Source organism: Mustela lutreola, chromosome 9 (assembly GCF_030435805.1).
Source record: "Mustela lutreola isolate mMusLut2 chromosome 9, mMusLut2.pri, whole genome shotgun sequence".
NCBI lineage: Eukaryota > Metazoa > Chordata > Mammalia > Carnivora > Mustelidae > Mustela > Mustela lutreola.
Genome location: NC_081298.1, coordinates 113,604,665 through 113,623,754, shown reverse-complemented (window position 1 = coordinate 113,623,754; position 19,090 = coordinate 113,604,665). Strand labels below are relative to the sequence as shown.

The window sequence follows — 19,090 nt, the reverse complement described above, 5'->3', positions numbered from 1 at the left end:
CCCTGATTTGTGCTGAACACAGTGATGAAGAAGAGAATCCAATGTGGTCAAGGAATTCTACAATCTGAAGTGTTCTTCTGAATCTCTACACTTTGGAATACATAATTCACCTGGCCCTCTAACATTTCCTAAATAAATCTAAGAAAGAATGTAGTTAATGCTAAGTGTCTATTGCTGACAAATTAACCTACTTCCAGAAGAGGTCAGAAAACGGGTTTTAGAAATGTTCCATGGAATCCAGGTACTTTTTAAAAAATTCCTTTAGGATAACTTTAGTAGTAAAACATGTTCTAAGAATGTCATTATGACCCAAATCATAGAACCGAATTTTACCTCTGATGTAATGGATGCTCGCAGTGTGCCAAGAGTGACCGTAATCAGCTATATTTTTTCCCCAACATAGAATAAAATTGAATGAGGACAAGCTGAATTACGGACCATGCCACAAAGTCTTCTGAGGATTTGCTATTGATAGTGAAAGGCAAAGGACATAGAAAAAGCATTTGAAATACAGATGTATTAAAATGCACCGAGAAATATTGCCTTCTAAGTCCTCACAAGTCCTTCCCAGTGTCATTGAGAGCCTGAAGTTTAGGCAGCATGTTCTAAGGAAAAACCAAAATGGGGACTTTCTATATTCAAGATGGAAGATCCATTTTCCCAGACTTTGGGAAGGTGCTGGGAGAGAAAATGTCCCCATTTCTGTTGAGAAACCAGCTTCAATAGGCCCTACCAACAGGGAGTGATACTGTGGATGTTTCTATTATTCAAGAAAAGGGATTTTGTAGAGAATGTCAGAATTGTGGAGGCAGAGAATGACAGAAGCAAAGTGTGTTCGTTTTAAATTGGACTTTTCTATGATCAGTGTTCTAAAGGGATTTGGCCTTTGTTTTGTTTTTAACAGTGATGAAGTATCTACTTTCTAGGGTAGAACTAACTGAAATCTTTAATCTTGTAGGAGAGGAAAAAAATATTCTTTTTGTTTCATATAATCTTTACCAAAAGATACAGTAGGGATGAGGTTAGTGGAATTAATTTTAGCCTCCTATAAATGAGGTTATAATCAAAGAAAGGTAGGACACATGGATTAGGGTGGTCACTGCACCCTCTTCATGTTGGCTATGCCTCATTAAGAGCATGCCAAGCATGGTGAAATAGAGAAATAGGTGAACAGAGCTGTACTGGCAGTGAGGCAGCTAAATGTCCCCTCATTATCACCATCATCACAGCCATTTTTGGGATTCACTAATCAGTCAATGAGCTGAACAATTTGTGTACGTTCTCCAAGTCCTAATAACTCTGAGGAAGGTGGTATTATCACTGAATTATAAATGAGACGTTAAGGATTAGTGAGGCTAAATAACTTTGGGCCACATGGCAAATAATAAGCAGGAGCCAGCTTTTAATTCATGTTCCCAAATTTCTGCTGCTTCTTTCGTCTTGAGGGATTCTGAGAATCCAAGAACAAAGCATATTCTTGGCCAACTAGAGTAAAAGCCATACCTAAGTTTAGTTGGAAAAGAGCACATAGTAGTGGTTTTAGCCTCTAGCATCTAGTTCCCTGTATGAAAACTATATCCTGATAGTCCATTGGGGGGAATCCTGTCTCCCCACAACTCTTAGTCTGTGTGTTTCAAGAGAAGTTGATTTAGAAATGGAGCATAGGTATAGGCCAGTCAAAACCTCCTGTTCCCTAGCTAGAGTGGCTGGGTTAAGGACCGACCTCTGATCCAGGTCAGGCCAGTAGGAGTTAGTGAGACTCAGTTTGGGACATTGGTTTGCCATCATGGAAGCAGATTCCCTCTTTTCTGCTGAAATTAAGATTAGAAGGATATAGACTAAAAAGAGTGCAGTCTTTTGCAGTCCCCGGGTAAAAGCCTACTGGGAGGTTGAACCAAATGCAGGAAAAGGCAGAGAAGTGGAAAGAAATGGAGTCCTGGTTGTATCACTGGAACCCTGCTCAAAGCTGTACCTGAAACTAGTCCGCTGGACTTTCTAGTTATCTTGTGTTTGGTCTTCACTTGCAGAAGGGATTCTTAGGTTCTCTTTGGGTAATTGGATAGCTGATGATCTCTTTGCAATTGTCCATCTTCTCTGGATGCAGGTGCCCACAGCTTCACTTTGTCCTCTGTAGGTATCTCAGCCAAAGGAGGCCTTTATCTACCATTCGTAATGTGGGTCTTTTATTTCCTTTTTCCTTTTTCTTTTTGGTTAGGTGGGTTTTGGAGGAGATCCTATTTGTTCTTGGAAATGAATCTGATCTACATCTCTTGTTCAAGGTTGTATTCAACTTCCTGTAGTGGATGAACTTTCTCCTAAACAAAATAACTGCAGGAAAGTGGTTCTTATTATAAAAGGATCCAGAATTCCTGGAGGGTTATAGATGAGAGATAGATTTACTCTTTCATTCAACAAATATTTACTGTGCATCTACATGGTGCCAGGTGCTATTCTAGGCACTTCCATCATGGAGCTTGTATTTTAATGGGGGAGATGATGAATAAATTTGTATTTGGTGACAAGATTGCCCAAGATGGAACACCAGTTATAAATTTGTCTTTATTTATAATATTTGAAACTATTTTCAAGACCAAGTTCAACTTAATGTGTCATTGAAAGCCACTTATAAAAAGATATGTGAGAAGCAAAAGACCACTCTTCATCAGACTGTGAAGTAATTCTTGAGTCTACCAATCTATTAAAAAATAATGAAGGGAGCAGCATGTTGTGTAGAAGGAATAGTTGAAAGGAGTTGGGAAAGCCTGGATGCAGGCCCATAAGAATAGTAGACTCCATTTAATTTCAAATCAGTTTTATAGTCTATGAAATATGAAGAATGAAATGAAGATGGTAATATGCTCAGCCAAACATTATAGTTCTGAGGATCAAAATGAGACCTCCAGGTATTGGGAAGTATTGGTGCTACCTGAATGTTTTGGTGTGTGAATACTTTATACATATATTTTAATAAACACATAACCTATGTAATATATATAAAACATTAGGAAGAGAAGGATCAAGAGATGGAGCAACAGATTGGTTCCTGATCATCTTCTGTTCCAGTTTCTAGTCCCTTCTGTGGCCCAACTACTCTTCTTGCCCTTGGGGTTCTAGAGACACCCTTAGGTCCTTTCAGTAAAATTTCCCATTTAAGTTAGAATAGGTTTTATTTCCTTGTTTTAAAAAAAGTTTCAGGGAAGAGCAAACCCTATCCTGTGGGTAGGAGTTGTATTAATTCTAGATTTTCCACCAAATTTAGAAATCCCTCCATATTCTCCTTGACAGATAGTGACTAAGCTTCTGATTGAAGACTTCCAGTGATGGAAGCTCACCATTACCTGAGAAGGTCTGTTGTTAAATGACTATCTGCAGTTATCTGAACTTAATTATATTCATCTAAAGATATTTCCCTATATTCTATATTTTATTCCCTCTGCTTATGGTCTGACATGCAGAGTAGTACAAGTTAATGCCTTTGGGATGGTTCTTCAACTCTTGGGGAAAGTTGCTGTGATTCTCCTTTCTCCTTTTTATATTTTACATATAGTGGTCTGGAATGGGGCAACCAGATTGTTAAGGAATCTGGACTTTTTATTTAATTCTTGGATTGGCTTTATATCCTACCTAATTGCTCCATTCTGGATAATTCTCATACACCAACCAATGTCCTTTTAAAATATGGTCTCTAGAATTTAACACCATGTTCCAGATGTGATGGAACCAGTAGAACTGTTGAATTTCATAATTCAAATAATATTTCTATCATTTAGCCACTATAAGACTACCTAATTTTATTAAGTCTTCATGATAATCAATGATGCTTGGTTCTCCTTGAGCAACATTTTGGTTGTGAATTGGTAGAATCCACCAAAGAAGGATTCATTTTTAACAATATTGATTGGTATGCAGAAAGTGTACTTAAATAAACATAGCTACCAATCTTTCAGTAGGTGTCAAATCAGTATTCTGTCATTGTTAGTAAAGTTTATATATAGCTTTGGATAGATAACTAAGGAAATTAAGCTTCAGAGGTAGTCTGTAGTTTTTCCAGTTTATGGCCTTGGTCCATCTAGCTCTTGGTTTTTCCTTTTCTGAGGTACTATGTTTTACATCTGTCTTGTAAAAATGTTGTCTTGATTTGTCATTGGTCTGGCAGGATTGGGACATTAAGGAATTCTTGCAACCTCATTTTTAAAATTTTATTTTTTTTTATCAGCAAGGAAAAATCCAAATTGAAATTTATCTTCAAGACCCTTTATAATGTGCTCTTTTTCAATTTTTCTTGCAGTGGCTCCCCCCCTTTAACCTCGAGTCCATATCATTCAATCCTCTTTCCCCTAGATTTTTTTTTTTTTTTTACCTTTGCCTTTTGTTTGGCACAATGAAATATCTTTCCATTTTTAAAATTCTTCCTGTCATAATTGTATTCATCTTTGAAAACATGATTCTAATTTCTCTCTATGGTACCTTTTAAGGTCTTTCCTGTTCACAGTAATTCCTCTGACTTTATATTCTAATAGCATTTAGTTTATCTTATGCAGAGAACAAGTAATCCTACTCATAAAAATTTTTTATGATAGTATATAAAACTTTAACTAAACTCTTATATATTCCATTTTCTTGCTCTAATAAAGATAAATTTTATATGTTCCAATGAAAATTAAAAATTAAAAATGCTTTTTAAAAGGAAGGCAGAAATTTTGTGGGATTGGATGTTTTTTTTTGAGCCCTTAGAATGCTTTGCACTTGGGTGTTTGAGAAGAAGCTGTCCATAGTTTATCATTGGTGGCCCCTAATCCAGGCATCATTTAAAGAGACATAAACACATTGCAATAAAGTTTGGATTGAGTATGTTTTCAAGTACAGAATGTAGAGGGAATTAATATTTTTCATTCTCAGATCTCTTAATAAAGTTTTCTGAAAGGAAAAACTAGTAATAAGAATAGTAACATAGGGACACCTGGGTGGCTCAGTGGGTTAAAGCTTCTGATTTCAGCTCAGGTCATGATCCCAGGTTTCTGGGATTGAGCCCCATATTGGGCTCTCTGCTCAGCAGGAAGACTGCTTCCCTTCCTCTCTCTCTGCCTGCTTCCCTGCCTATTGTGATCTCTGTGTGTCAAATAAATAATAAATAAAATCTTAAAGAGAAAAGAATAGTAACATACTATAATCACCAACATTTCTTAGTTTCTTATAATCTAGAAAATATTATCCTCATGCCTTAATTCACAGCCATACATATTAGGAAAACTTGCCTCAACTCTGGATTCCCAACACAGATGAAGTTGAAGCGCCACACATCTATAATCTATTACTTTCCTCTGCTTTTTCCCATGTTCAGGTTTTAAATCCACAGATCTTAATTCCTCTTATTTTGATATCTATTTTACAAATTTAAAGACTTAGACTTTATTATAGGAGATCATGATGCAGGTTGAACTAATTCTGATGCCAAAACTCAAGGAAAAATCTTAAAATTTTATGTTCAGTTATTGGCCTCTGGGGCATGCTACTCAAATGTCCTAAATATCAAGGATTTGTAAAAATTAAACTTGTGGATTGAACTTCTGGGTGTACCTAAACACTTATCTTTTTAACTTTTTAATTGAAGTGTAGTTGACACACAATGTTAGTTTCAGGTATACAGCATAATGGTTTGACAAGTCTATACATAATGCTCTGTTTACCATAACAAGTATAGTTACCATCTGTCTCCATACAACACTATTATAATGCTATTGACTATATTCCATATGCTGTGCCTTTTATTCCCATGACTTAGTCCTTAACTGGAAGCCTGTGCCTTCCACCTTCCTTCATCCATTTTACCCATTCCCCACCCCCTGCCACCTTTCCCTCTGTCAACGACTTTAGGGTTGATTTTCTATCAGAGTTCTCATCGGCTGGAAAAGAACTGACCTCTTATGTTTTGATATAAACTGCTTTTCTGAACTCCTTTGCCCCTATTTCCATAGAAATTTGGGCTAGAGCTGGAATTACCACTACTAATTCCCAAATTCTAGGTACTCACATGTTAAGGTTTGAAGTCAACATGTTTTAGTAGAATGTCTTTGACAAACATTTATGGACTGAAAACAATTTCTGTATTTAAGGAGTGGTCACTGGAATGGAAGGAAATTTGGCTTCACTAGTTGGTTCTAGTTGTTGAAAGTCTGCCATTAGTAGGCTAATTGGCCATTACTTTGGTGCCAAATGGAAGCCAACAGTGGAGTGAACAAGTTATCCTTCCCTAGTGGTTCCCAAAGCATCTCCTAGATGCTCTCTCAGGGACTACATTTATTCTAGAAGAGTCTGAGGTATTAGGGTCTCTTTTGGCATGGGCCCTAGGATCCTAGGGAAAACAGGCTATCGTGCTAGATGGCTGTGTTCTAAACCATGTCCTTAGGGCTGCTTACTTTAAGTGTACTGGCAGGTTAATGCTACCTATAACTCAGCAACTAGTTTTTATGTGTTCTTATGCCTTAAAAACACATTAATATCAGTACTTACAGTTTATCAAATACTTCATTAACATTTGTGTCTTCACTATAAGCTAGATAAGGAAAGAATTGCATGCCCCACATCATGATTAGGGAAAGTTACTTGGTGAAGGTCATGTACATGGCCGAGCTTCTTATAGAGCTGGGTTTCTCAACCTTACTGTTGGAATTTGGGGGTAGAGAAATCTTTGTAGTGGTGGGCTATTTCCATTGTAGGATATTTTCCTTGGCCTCTACCTACTAGATACCAGTTGTAAAGTGCCCCCTGTCCTGTGTTGTGACAGTCAAAAATGTCTCTACATGTCTTCTGGGGACAAAATTACCCCCAGTTGGGAACCACTGATCTAGAATAGGATTTCCCACTTAAAAGTCACTCTTTCTTTCTTTTTTTCTTTTATGCTGCAGGAGAAGTCCCATATTGCTTAGTTCTCAAATAATGCAATATTCACAAAATTAGAACATTTTACGAGGAGGAACCTTATGGGTAATGAGAACTTTCCATACTCTAGTGAGAAAAAGTATACTTCCACACTTTAAGTGAATCTTTTCTTGCTCTCTAGAAGAATTAACTATAATTACTCATTTTCCATAAAAGCATAAAGTAGGACTCCAAGATGCTTTATACAGCCTACGAGTTGTTCTTGGAATGTTCAGTTTAATTCCCACTTAATTGATTGTGCAGGGAATGTTTCATTGTACAATGTATTCTTCCATGTGAAGTACCATGCTTACCTTAAAGAGGTTAATAAACCACCAGTTCAGTAAGCTATCCAAGGATATAAGAAGTTTGGCCTAGATGCCAGGAAATATTTTAGGGTATGTTTGATGTTCAAGAGATAAATAAGGTGTGGCTCAATAGATTTTAGGTACTTCTTGAACATCCATTATGTGCAAGACCCTGAGCCAGGAGCCAAAATGAATTACAAGTCCTCTGCCCTTCAGGGACTAGAATCTTCTCCAGATATCCATGAACTGCTATTACATTGTGCTGTTAGAAGGATGTGAGGATCTGCTAGAAGCAGGAGTGTGAAATGGACTTGGTTAGTTGTGTTTTTTTTTTTTTAAAAAAAACAGTACTTAGAGATTTCCAAATAATATAAAAAATATGGAAGAAATGAAATCATAATCCCATAAATTTAGGAAATGATTTCAATGTTTTGGATAATATAATACAAGCATTTGACTATAACTGTTGAGTCCCATCTATTTGTTTTCCTCAGCTTTATTGAGATGTAACCTAGTGTAAGTTTGAGGTATGTAATACGTCAATTCGTTCCACTTGCAAAGTGATTGCCAACAACATTCCCTAGCACCAGCATCAAATCCTATAATTAGCAATTCCTTGTCACATGTATTTTTCTTAAAGCTGCATCTTTATCAAGTGTGGCAAATCTTCTACCTAATAATGCCTTAGTGATAAGATTTACAGTTGGCTGGTGGAGGTTTGTTTTTCCATTATCTTCGTAGAATATTTTTTTGGGGGGTGGGGAGCCAACAATAATCAGATCTTTTGGAACAGAAAGACTAGCCAGAACTAAACTCTTAATAAAGTCAGTAATTTTTTTTTTTTTAAGTGAGGTATGAAGATTTTTTCTGGGAGTTGTGCCATAGGGAAGATGGAAGGAAGGAAATCCTATTTGAAAGCATATTATCAAGTATATTTTGTCTCCCACATATAAGCAAAGTTTATATAGAAAAGGGAATAAACCAAAGAAAATAGATTGGCTAAGGGTAGATTTTTATTCAAGACTTTTTTTTCAGTGAGTTTTACAATTTCTATGATTTTATAAGAGAAAGGTGGGCTATGACAAAATTACACATTTTGTTGGAGTGAGCTTTATTATGTTGGGTTGAATGCTCATCTCTTATAAAAGTGGGAGATGGTGGGGTGCCTGGGTGGCTCAGTTGTTAAGTGTCTGCCTTCAGTTAGGTCATGATCCCCCGGGTCTTGGGATGAGCCCCACATCAGGCTCCCTGCTTGGTGGGAAGCCTGCTTTTCCCTCTCCCGTTCCCCCTGCTTGTGTTCCCTCTCTTGCTGTGTCTCTGTCAAATAAATAAAATCTTTAAAAAAAGGGGGGGGGTAGATAGCAAAGGGGTGTCATGGGACCTCTCCTATGAGAAAGGGTTGGGGGAATTAGCATTTCTTAGGCACTTCCTATGTTTTTGATGAGTTAATGGGCTTTAAGTAACCTATAGAGACATGAATACCTTCTGAACCAGGTGGTGGCAGCATTATTTTATAGGAGAGCTCTCAGAAGCCATGTAGTATGTGATTGGAACAGAGCCTGGCTCTGTTTCATGACAAACACTATTTTGTAATGGTTGATTCTCAACCTCAGCTTTATATGCCCTGATTATCTTTTCTTGTAAATTTTTTAACAGGTTATGTCTAGGAGATGCCTACTTATTTATATCCATTTCTTCTAGCCCTTTCTTTTCCTGCTTCCAGAATATTCAGGGGTCTCCAATGGGCCATTCATAGGATCAGGGTATGTGGAAGAAGGATAGCAAATTTGAAATCAGGCGATGCTATTTTCAGATGTCAGCTCTGCCACTTGGTAGTTCTGTGACCTAGGACAAACTTACTCTCAACTTCAGGATTTTTTAACTGTAAAATCTAAACAATAATGTGTATCTTCCAGAGTTGTTGTATAGATGAACTGGGCTGTGTGGAAAGCACATGGCTGCTGTGCCTAGCCTCTAGTAAACACCCCATTGGCAGGAGCTGTCAATCTCCTTAGATGTTGGGGAGGGAGAAGGAAGCTGTTGCTCTGTCTCTCCATTCCTCCCTAGAATAATACTCCCACTTTCTCCACTTAGGTTTTCAGTTTTCTTCATAAGTTATAGCTCTGGAATAATCTACTTAACAATTTCTGACAAATTCTTACCTTTTGGCAAATCTAATTGCATCTGGTATCACTCAAGGTCTTCTATGACCCACAACTTGAAAGAGACTTTGGGAAGAAAACTACTTGAGAACAAACTACAATCAGTGGAAAATAGGTTAATCTATCTAGTGGGCAGAAAAGGATAGGCCATTACCCTTGGTAGTTAACTTGGTTTATTAGCGAGCTATTCTGAAAAGTCACTGCTATGGGTGACCAATGGGTCCCCACTGGGTCATGAGTGTCAGCCAATATCAGAGAGCTTCAGATTTGTTTTCCTTAAAGGTTTCAGTGCCTCCCTGAGAAAAACATAAACATTAATAGACTTGGGCCTTGGTCAGTGTGTGAGGAATATATAGTAAATGTCACCATTCCTGCTCCAGGAGGAAAAACTCAAGATGAAGTCTCTCAAGGTCACTTAAATTAATGCCATCTGTCCTTCTTCCTGTTCTCCTGAGAGGATTGGCCCTCTCCTTAATAGTAGCTTTACAAACATCTGGAGTGAAGACATAATGCCAAGATGAAAGCGGGCTAGCTGGTCTCTTGTCCTCTGAATGTGGTGTGCTTTTTAAATTTAATCCCATGGGCCTTTCTAGTGTTGGGGTTGTAATGGAGGCCTGGGTCTCAGTCAATAAAGAGCAGAGGCTTATTATAGCCATGGGAAAGAGGATGTCAACTAGGCCAGGAAGTTCTTCTAGTTTAATCTAAATTAATATTTATTTTTAAAGATTTTTATTAGAGGAAGAGAGTACAAGTGGTGGGAGGGGTAGAGGAAGAAGGTGAGGGAGAAGCAGACTCCCTGCTGAGAGTGGGGGCCTTATACTGGGCAGGGGGTGCTTAATCCCCAGACCCTGAGATCATGCATGATCTGAGCCAAAGCCAGATGCTTAACTGACTGAGCCACCCAGGTGCCCCCGAAGCATTTAATATTTAAAATGTATTCTCTCAATATTATTTCACAAGCGGAGAGATGGGAGACTACTGGAAGAATCTGCCTGAAACCATAGGAGAGCCTGGGCTGTGCTCCAAGTGGCCTGCTTGGGTCCCACCCCCAGGGTTCCAGGACAAGTGACTTTAGCTCTCTAGACTCTATTTCTTCACCTGTAAGATATGGCTATAACCAGTCCCCTATTTCTATCCCTCAGGGTGTTGCCCATTCTTCAGAGTTTGATTCAGATGCCATTCCTCCATGAGCCTTGTCCTGAGTCTCCTTCCTTCTTCTTCTAGCACTTCCTTCACATCATAATGATAAATTTCTTAATTCAGTAAGAGGGACCAAGCCTTCTGAGAAGAGACTGTCTCTTTGCCCGATGCCTTAAGTAGAATGCCTTCAAAAGCTGGTAATTGAATGTATGAAAGCTAAAACAAAAACTGAGAAGTTAGCATGGACCAGGCACTAGGTGAAGTTATTTCCTTTAAACCTCACTGAACTTTGAAGGAGGCACATGGTTTTTCCCATTTTAGATGAGTGAACATCACTTTATGGAAGTTTGCTCATGTGTTTGAATAAGAAAATTCAGACCAAACCAACATGGCAAATATTAGGCGATAAGGGTTAATATGTATAGTCATCTTCTGGATTAAACACTGCTCTAGGCATTTACATAGATCAACTCATTTAACCCTCACAATAATCCCGTGAGGCAAATAGTATGGTTCCCTTTTCATGAAAGAGAAGATGAAGGTACTGAAAACTTAAATCTTTTTAGGACTGTCTAGCAGGAAAGTAGTACAATTAGGATTCAAATTTAGGCAAATTATTTTTGATTTTTTTTTTTTTTTTTTTTTTTTACACCTAGATAAGTGCTGCTTTGGATGGCTTCTTAGTGGAAAAAGATGCTGAGGCTTATTGAGGTTACATGGGACAGCCTCCTTATTTACTGCAGTGTTTGAAAAATTAGTTGTCCTAATTCAGGAAATCCTAAACAGCCTGAAAATAGCTTAATCCATAAGTCTTTAACAGTGTTAGAAATTTTATGAGAGATGGGAAGATAATGAAAAACAACAACAACAACAACAACAACCCCAATCTTCTAAGATCGATCCTGTTTGGATTTGTCTCTACAAATCTGGGAAATTCTTTGTTCTGCTCTCCTTCTTCTAGGGGAGTTGTTAAATGGCTAGGAGAAACCCTGATGAAATAGCAAATCAACAATTGCTGCCTAGTATCCTACTTTAGCCTTCTCTGGATTCCAGTCTCCCAGATAGAAATTTAAGTAGTTCTCAAATACATAGGAGTACTCCATTCCCATGCTTAATTTGGGGCCCGTGGGTTGGGCAGAATACACATGTTTAAATTAGAGTTTCCAATCTTGATGACTGACCCTCTGCAACTCTCAGGTTTCCTTGTTTGTGATATGATTAAGAAGGTGGCTTCCCTGCTTTCCCCCTGTAAGACCTAGTTAGACTACTGGGTTCAGGTCAAATACTTAACATTTCTCCTATGGTAATTGACACTGAAGACTCTGACAAAAAGCTTGAGGTCTGAGGAGAATAGAAGAGATGGCCATTTGACCCTGTAAGGAAGTTGAGAGATTTCCTGCCTCGTCATCCTCTCTCTTCCTTGGACTCCAACCACTTCTCTTGATCTGCCCTTCCTCTTCAAATGGACATTCTGTTTGGATTCTCTTTTCTGAACTGTGATCTCAAGCCATCTGCCTTATTTCAGTCTTAAAGCTTATAGTCAGTCCCTATTTCTACTGCCAGTTCAGACTCCCAAACACCACAAGAAGAAAGCTCCAGTTCCTAATTCTTGGGGAAGGGGAAACTGGTCCCCTCCGCCCCCACTATACTTTCTAGCACAATATTTGGCAGAGGTTCTAAACAGGAATGCTATTATTATTTTCACATACTGGATTAGCCATACAGACACCTTCACATGCTTGAGGCCTTGTCTATGGAAGTTTTAGTTGAATTCAGTGCAAAAACTAACTTGAGCTATTGAGTTTACACCAACTCAATAAGATTTTATTGAATGGACTAAATCAGCAGGGTTTTTAAAAAATTTTTAATTTATATTCCAGTTAACATACAGTATAACATTAGTTTCAGGTATACAATGTAGTATGAATCAGCAGGTTGAGAACATCTGAACCCAGCAAGTAGCATTTAGGCATGAGGCTAAAAGCACTTTTTAATAAATTTTTAATTTTTTATAAACATATATTTTTATCCCCAAGGGTACAGGTCTGTGAACTGCCAGGTTTACACACTTCACAGCACTCACCAAAGCACATACCCTCCCCAATGTCCATAACCCCACCCCCCTTCTCCAAACTCCCTTCCCCCCAGCAACCCTCAGTTTGTTTTATGAGATTAAGAGTCACTTATGGTTTGTCTCCCTCCCAATCCCATCTTGTTTCATTGATTCTTCTCCTACCCACTTAAGCCCCCATGTTGCATCACCACTTCCTCATATCAGGGAGATCATATGATAGTTGTCTTTCTCTGCTTGACTTATTTTGCTAAGCATGATACGCTCTAGTTCCATCCATGTTGTCGCAAATGGCAAGATTTCATTTCTTTTGATGGCTGCATAGTATTCCATTGTGTATATATACCACATCTTCTTGATCCATTCATCTGTTGATGGACATCTAGGTTCTTTCCATAGTTTGGCTATTGTGGACATTGCTGCTATAAACATTCGGGTGCACGTGCCCCTTTGGATCACTACGTTTGTATCTTTAGGGTAAATACCCAGTAGTAAAAGCACTTTTTATTATGTTGTAAAACACAAATTTACCGTCTTACCCATTTTAAAGTGTACAGTTCAGTAGGGTTAAGTATATTCATGTTCTTATGAAACTGATCTCCAGAACTTTTTAATCTTGCAAAACTGAAATTCTGTACTCACTAAACAACTCTTTTCTCCCTTCCTTCAGCCCCTGACACCATTCTACTGTTTCTATGAATTTGACTACTTTTGATATCTCTAAGTGGAATCGTGCAGTCTTCTTGTGATTGGCTTCACTTAGCCTACTGTTCTGAAGGTTCATCCATGTTGACAGGATTCCTTCCTTTTTAAGGCTGAATAATATTATGTTCGTGTATATATCACATTTAGTTAATCCATTCATCTGTTGGACTTTTAGGTTGCTTCCACCTCTTGGCTTTTGTGAATATTTCTATGAACAAGCGTGTGCAAGGATCTTTTTGAGACTTTGCTTTCAATTCTTTAGGATACATACTCAGAAGGGGGATTGCTGGATCATATAGTAAGTAGTTCTATTTCTTAATTTCTTTAGGACTTTTCATACGGTTTTCCATAGTGCGTGTACCATTTTACATTCCCATTAAGTGTGTGCAAGGGTTCTTTTTTCTCCATATTACGAACACTTTTTTTTTTTTTTTTTTGGATGGTAATTATCCTAGTAGGCTGGAGGTGACCTTTCTTCTTCTTCATCTTCTTCTTCTTTTTTTTTTCTTCCCTTGAAGAATGGAAACAGACTTGTGGGGGAATTTCAACTTCATTGTTAAAAGCATTATTATTGCCATTCTGGGAGATATGTAGCAGAGGCCGAAGAAAGTATGATCTAGAAATCCTTTCTTCTTCTTCTTCATCTTCTTCTTCTTCTTCTTTTTTTTTTCCTTCCCTTGAAGAATGGAAGCAGACTTGTGGGGGAATTTCAACTTCATTGTTAAAAGCATTATTATTGCCATTCTGGGAGATATGTAGCAGAGGCCGAAGAAAGTATTATCTAGAAATCCTCACTACTTCCATAAACTGCATTTACCCTTTTGCTTGCATAGGATATAAAAATTCTGTGAATAAATAGAAACTCCTAAAACTGGTATGTTTAAGCAGAGTGAGTCCTAGAAGAGTGTCCATTTCTAATAAGTCAGGGTTAGAAAATGTGGATAGTGAAAGCTTTTGGGAAAATTAGTGAAAAATCTGTGAATTGGTGGGGAGTGAGGTGGAGGTGACTGACTAGAATAGGAGTCACGATGAGGAAGAAATTCCACAGGTATGCTCTGTGAGAAGTCTTTGAGGTGAGTAAAGATATCAAATAATCCTAGAAAAGCAAATTTGCAGGGAGGGGAAGATGTAGAGAAACTAGTTTGAGGAGCTGAGTGAAAAAAGGAAATAGATTGAAGTCATGAGGTGAAGGGCTTTGGGAACCCACTGCCTTGCCCATGTCTCCAAATAGCAGGATCTGGCTATAGGCCTTAAGCAGTTGGTGGAGGGGGGAAAATCCCCTTTGGCCTAAATGTTGAGGTTTGATGAAGGAAGTCATAGGTAATTCATTGATTATGTGTTTCACTAGTGAGAGATGGTCAGGGCCTTGTCTATGTACCTTACTGTAGGAGAGGTAGGGACAGGATGTGTAAGGTGATGTGTCTTCATGTTCTTTTACTTTCTAATTTTGATCTTTACAATGCCCTTTACTTTGGCTCTCTCATATTTTGTCCTTTGTTCAGGGTTTCTGTCCCAGGAAATAATTGTTTTAGAACATCAGCATTTGTTCTGCCATTTTTTGATAGGAGTTCAAGGTGAAGCATTACATTTCTGATGTTAACATTGTAAATGTCCACGGCTTGCCTTGTAACTTTTAATTCTTCTATATAATTTGTAGATGGTTATATATACTTGTTTTCTTTCACAAATGACATCTTCCACTCTCTTAGACTTTGTCTTTGGGAGGAACCTGATTTTGGTTTAATGGCAAAGTTTTAGTTCTGCAGCCAAGAGTTTTCTTCCACTGCTCATTTCTTAAGTCCTTTCCGTTTGACCTGCTGTATAACAGTATAGTTTCATTTCTATTTCTCATGGAAGGCAGACAATGATTTTTAGCTAGATTCAGAGGCCCACTTTTATCCCTATCATTGTTTAAGATGTTACAATTTAATCAGGCTGCACTTAAGGAGATTGGCTAATATTCTGCACGCAATCTCCTACTGCCATTTATTGGGGTTTATGAAGGAATTGCTAAATCATACCCTTCCTGTTTTCTATTTATAACCAGTTGGAAAAAAAAGTTTAAAAATGAAATGGAAAATGTTCCATTACTGATAGTTGATTCTAGAACCTGTCTTGACCCATAGCCATTTGGATTTCTTAATGTATTCCCTTCTGTGCCAGTTAAAATATATCTGACTGCTCACAGGCTATCTTTCTCTCTCACAGCTACTTCACTCACACCAAGAACTTCATGTTTCGCTTCCTTGACTAACAGGAACTGCTTCTACATTTTCTTCTGCCCCAGATGATACCTGCCTTCCTCTTCTCCAGGGCAAAAGTTGAAGGTCTGCAAGGAAACAGTTACCAAGGACAAATATGCTAGGAGATATTTAAAACCTATTCCTATGGTACATACAGGCAAATGACATTTGGTCAAAATTCTCTCTTCCCTGCCTGCTACTTCTAACTCTGCTTGCTTTCACTGAACAGCTAGCACCCACTTTTCACAAATGACTTCTTTTATCCTCTTAGGATTGGCTTGTGCTTGGAAGAAGAGAAGCCATCAGCCCATGAGATCTTCAGAGGGTCCATGCAGTGTCACACCTGAGTCATAGGCTAAGCTTCCAGGGTGGGCAGATGCTTGCCACGAACAGCAGGATGAATCCCTACAATCAGTGAGGCTGGAAGTATAGGCTCTTGAGATCTAATTACAAGATATTTGGTAAGTTCTATCACTCCATACGTGGAGGCAGAAAACGAAACAAACTTAGTAAGGAAAAAAAAGTCCATTTTTATCTCAAGCATAGCTTGTCCACACACTCCTAATAACACTCCTCAGGTTTGATGATGTTTATTTTCTCTTAGAAAATAGAGAAACTATGACTACTAAGCAAGTGTCACTAAGATCTGTTACTCTCTTCCCAGAAAGAGGAAATTTATCTATGACAACACTTGGAACAAGTCCCTTTAGGCTTTTCTGTGAGAATCTCTCTGGAAACTTTGCCACCTGCTGTTCAGGGCTGAAGTCAAGAGCCTAGTCTGACCTAGGGCAGGAAGTACAGTGGAGTCCTGACTGTCCCTCTGAAACCATTATTACTCCCTAGTTGATAAAACCCATCTGACTATGCATGCTCTGTGTTTTCTCTCTGGCATTTCCATGGGTGCACAGACATGGTGTTGAGCATGGGTGGCAATTCTGAACCCAGCCTGGTGAGCGCGCAGCAAGGAAGAAGGTGGGAAGGGAACTTCTAGAAGAGGGATTATAGGCTCCGAAGCCTATGGTGTCAGGCAGGGAATCCGAGTAATCAGCTATTTAAAAATAAAACCCAACAGTAGCCGAAGATGGTGATAAAAGGCAAGCTCTGTGGTGGGGGCTGTGATGAACTGGAGAGTACAGTTCCCGTCTGGGGAGGCGTCCTCTGTTCAGCACAGGCGGGGTGTTGGCTCTAGTGCTGCTGGGCTTTTTGAAATCCCCCAGTTTTTAAAAGGTGGAAAATAATTCAAAGATTTAAAAACACCAGACAAGCAGAAGGAAACATGTCTGCAGGCAAATCTGGCTGGTTTGGATCATTATAAAAAGACCCAATGTCCTAAAGTGAGGGAAGGACTTCAGCACATGTAGGATAAACACTTTCTCTTTCTCTTTCTCTTCCGTCCACCTCCTCCTCCCACCCATCAATCCATGGTTTTCTCCTCCTCAGGTTATCCTCAAGGATGAGAAGATATGAAAGGGATGAGTGTCTTAAGCTCATGTTTTATGGAGCAAGGTTTGAAACCCATGGGATTTGTATCTTAATTGGCTGTCTCACTTGTTTTCACTCCTTCAAAGGAGATAGACTTGTTCTTTGTCTCTGGCCATAGGCACATGTGCACTTGGACACACGGAAGAGAAATCTAATTCACACACCATAAACTTCACTTGTTTTATGAAGCAGAAACCAGTCCCATTCCTTCAGAAGATCCATGAGTTGTTTGTATACACTGGAGATTATAAGTGGTGCAGTGCCCTGCTGGTGAAAGGGATACAGGAGCTGTCTCATCACCCAGAGTTAGATAAGATGTAGGTTTTGGTATTTATGGGAAGATTTGCTTCTTCCAGTTTTCACAGCCCACACACACTGTGGCCCCCCTCTTGCCCCACACAGTGGTCCTGCCTGCAAGAACCCTGGGGCCATGGATTTGTGACCCCTGACTTAAATATACTTTAGGATCCATCATGATAGAAACCAGTTCCCCACTATATCTTACTACTCCTGCCATAAATAGACAAAAAAAGGTTTACTCTGAAGATTCATTCTTATTTAACACGAAGTGAAAGGTGGCAAGTTACTATACTTAGTGTATTTCTGAGATGCTTTTTTTTTAACCTTCTCAATGCTGCCAACCTCCTATTCACTTGGAGAACTCTAATCATTTAGGATCATTTTAATCTTGTATAATCCCAAAGATGGGAAACTGTTATAGGCCATCTCTATCCTTAATAAATGCTCAGTTTGGAGTGGGGGGTAGAAATGGTGTTTGAAACTTTAAAAAATTTCTCTAGTTCCTTAGAAGCCCTGTCCACTCTGATATCCTATTATAACCAACTGCTTCATACACATGCTGTCAGCCTGCTGCCTGTGAACACCTGGGCTGGAGCTCTCCGCCATCTACAAACATGGAGGTTCTGGTTAGCTCTAGTTAGATGCTTGCTCATTGTCACCATCATTAGTAGCTGGGATCTTGACCATGAATTATTGGGATTGACCACTCAGACTTGGAACCTCTCTAGGCTATGTCTTTGAGGTTCCCTGAACACCAGGGTGTCCTTTGTACTAAAATCTAAAGAAGCCTGAGGAGCTCAAGCTTCCAAAGGAAGTCTGTGTCTGCACTCTGTTCCTCATCCTTCCAAGAAAGTGTTGTATCTCACCACAGTGTTTTTACCTGTCTGTTGCAGGGGTAATACCTTCAAACTTACTACTTTGCTTTCCTTCTTCCCCTTTCTGATAACAAGCACTCTTGCTACACTTCCCGCTGCAGCTGTCTGGGGCGGGCACATTGGGAGAGGGAAGTTCTGGGGAACAGAATACATTGCAAAAGGACATGCTAAGGGAAAGAGCAAGGATCCTCTCTGATTTTGATAACCCAAATCTGATTAGTCCGCAAGATAATAGGTTTGTAAGCCATGGTAATGGTCTTGAGGAAGGATGTTCCAGTTCCCTTAAGAATATCAATAAATAAGGCTGATGGATCAACAAATAAGCCACATCCTCCCAGGTGTGAGGAAGATGCCTTGCCTGGGAATACCAGCCCTGCCCCTCTGAGGGAGAGAGGAGGGTGTAGGCGAACAAAGAAAACACTGCCTCTGTTTGCTGTGTGCAGAGAATGGAGATGAGGAAGGGAGATGGCGGAACCTATGTTGCCCATTTGTCCTTTAGGTTTAGACTTGAGAAATCGGTGTGTTGGGAAAATGTCCAGTGTGGGACAGAGAAGGGGGCGAACCGTTTCTCTGGAGCCCCACCACAGGAAAGTGTACTGAGGGCTCAGCCTGGGAGAGGCAGCAGCTGAACTTCCCTGAGTCACCCCAATTTCTGTCAGGAAGTCACAGAACTGAGAGCCTGAGGGCCTGTTGAGAGGGCTGATAGAGCCATGGGGCAGTGTGGTCCTTGATGGGATGATGTAACTCAGGGGCCTGAGGCCTGTTGAAGGCAAACTATGGCTAGAATCAGCACAGGAGCACATCTGCATCAGAAGAGGATGCTGAATTCAACCATCTTCAGGGAAGGCCTGCAGAGCCTTGGGGCACCCAGGCAGACTAGGGCTAC

General features: G+C 39.3%; 1 long non-coding RNA gene across 2 annotated transcripts in view; it reads left to right on the top strand.

The window, feature by feature from the left end:
* The window catches only part of LOC131840491 (uncharacterized), a 212,628-nt gene that overhangs the window by 9,948 nt on the left and 183,590 nt on the right, over positions 1–19,090 (top strand). Inside the window, exon 2 of one of the 2 annotated variants that reach the window (XR_009357378.1) lies at positions 15,819–16,008. The exons of the other annotated variant lie outside the window; for it this stretch is intronic. This is a non-coding gene — a long non-coding RNA (uncharacterized LOC131840491). The remainder of the gene's footprint in view (positions 1–15,818; positions 16,009–19,090) is intronic. 2 annotated transcript variants of the gene reach the window in all.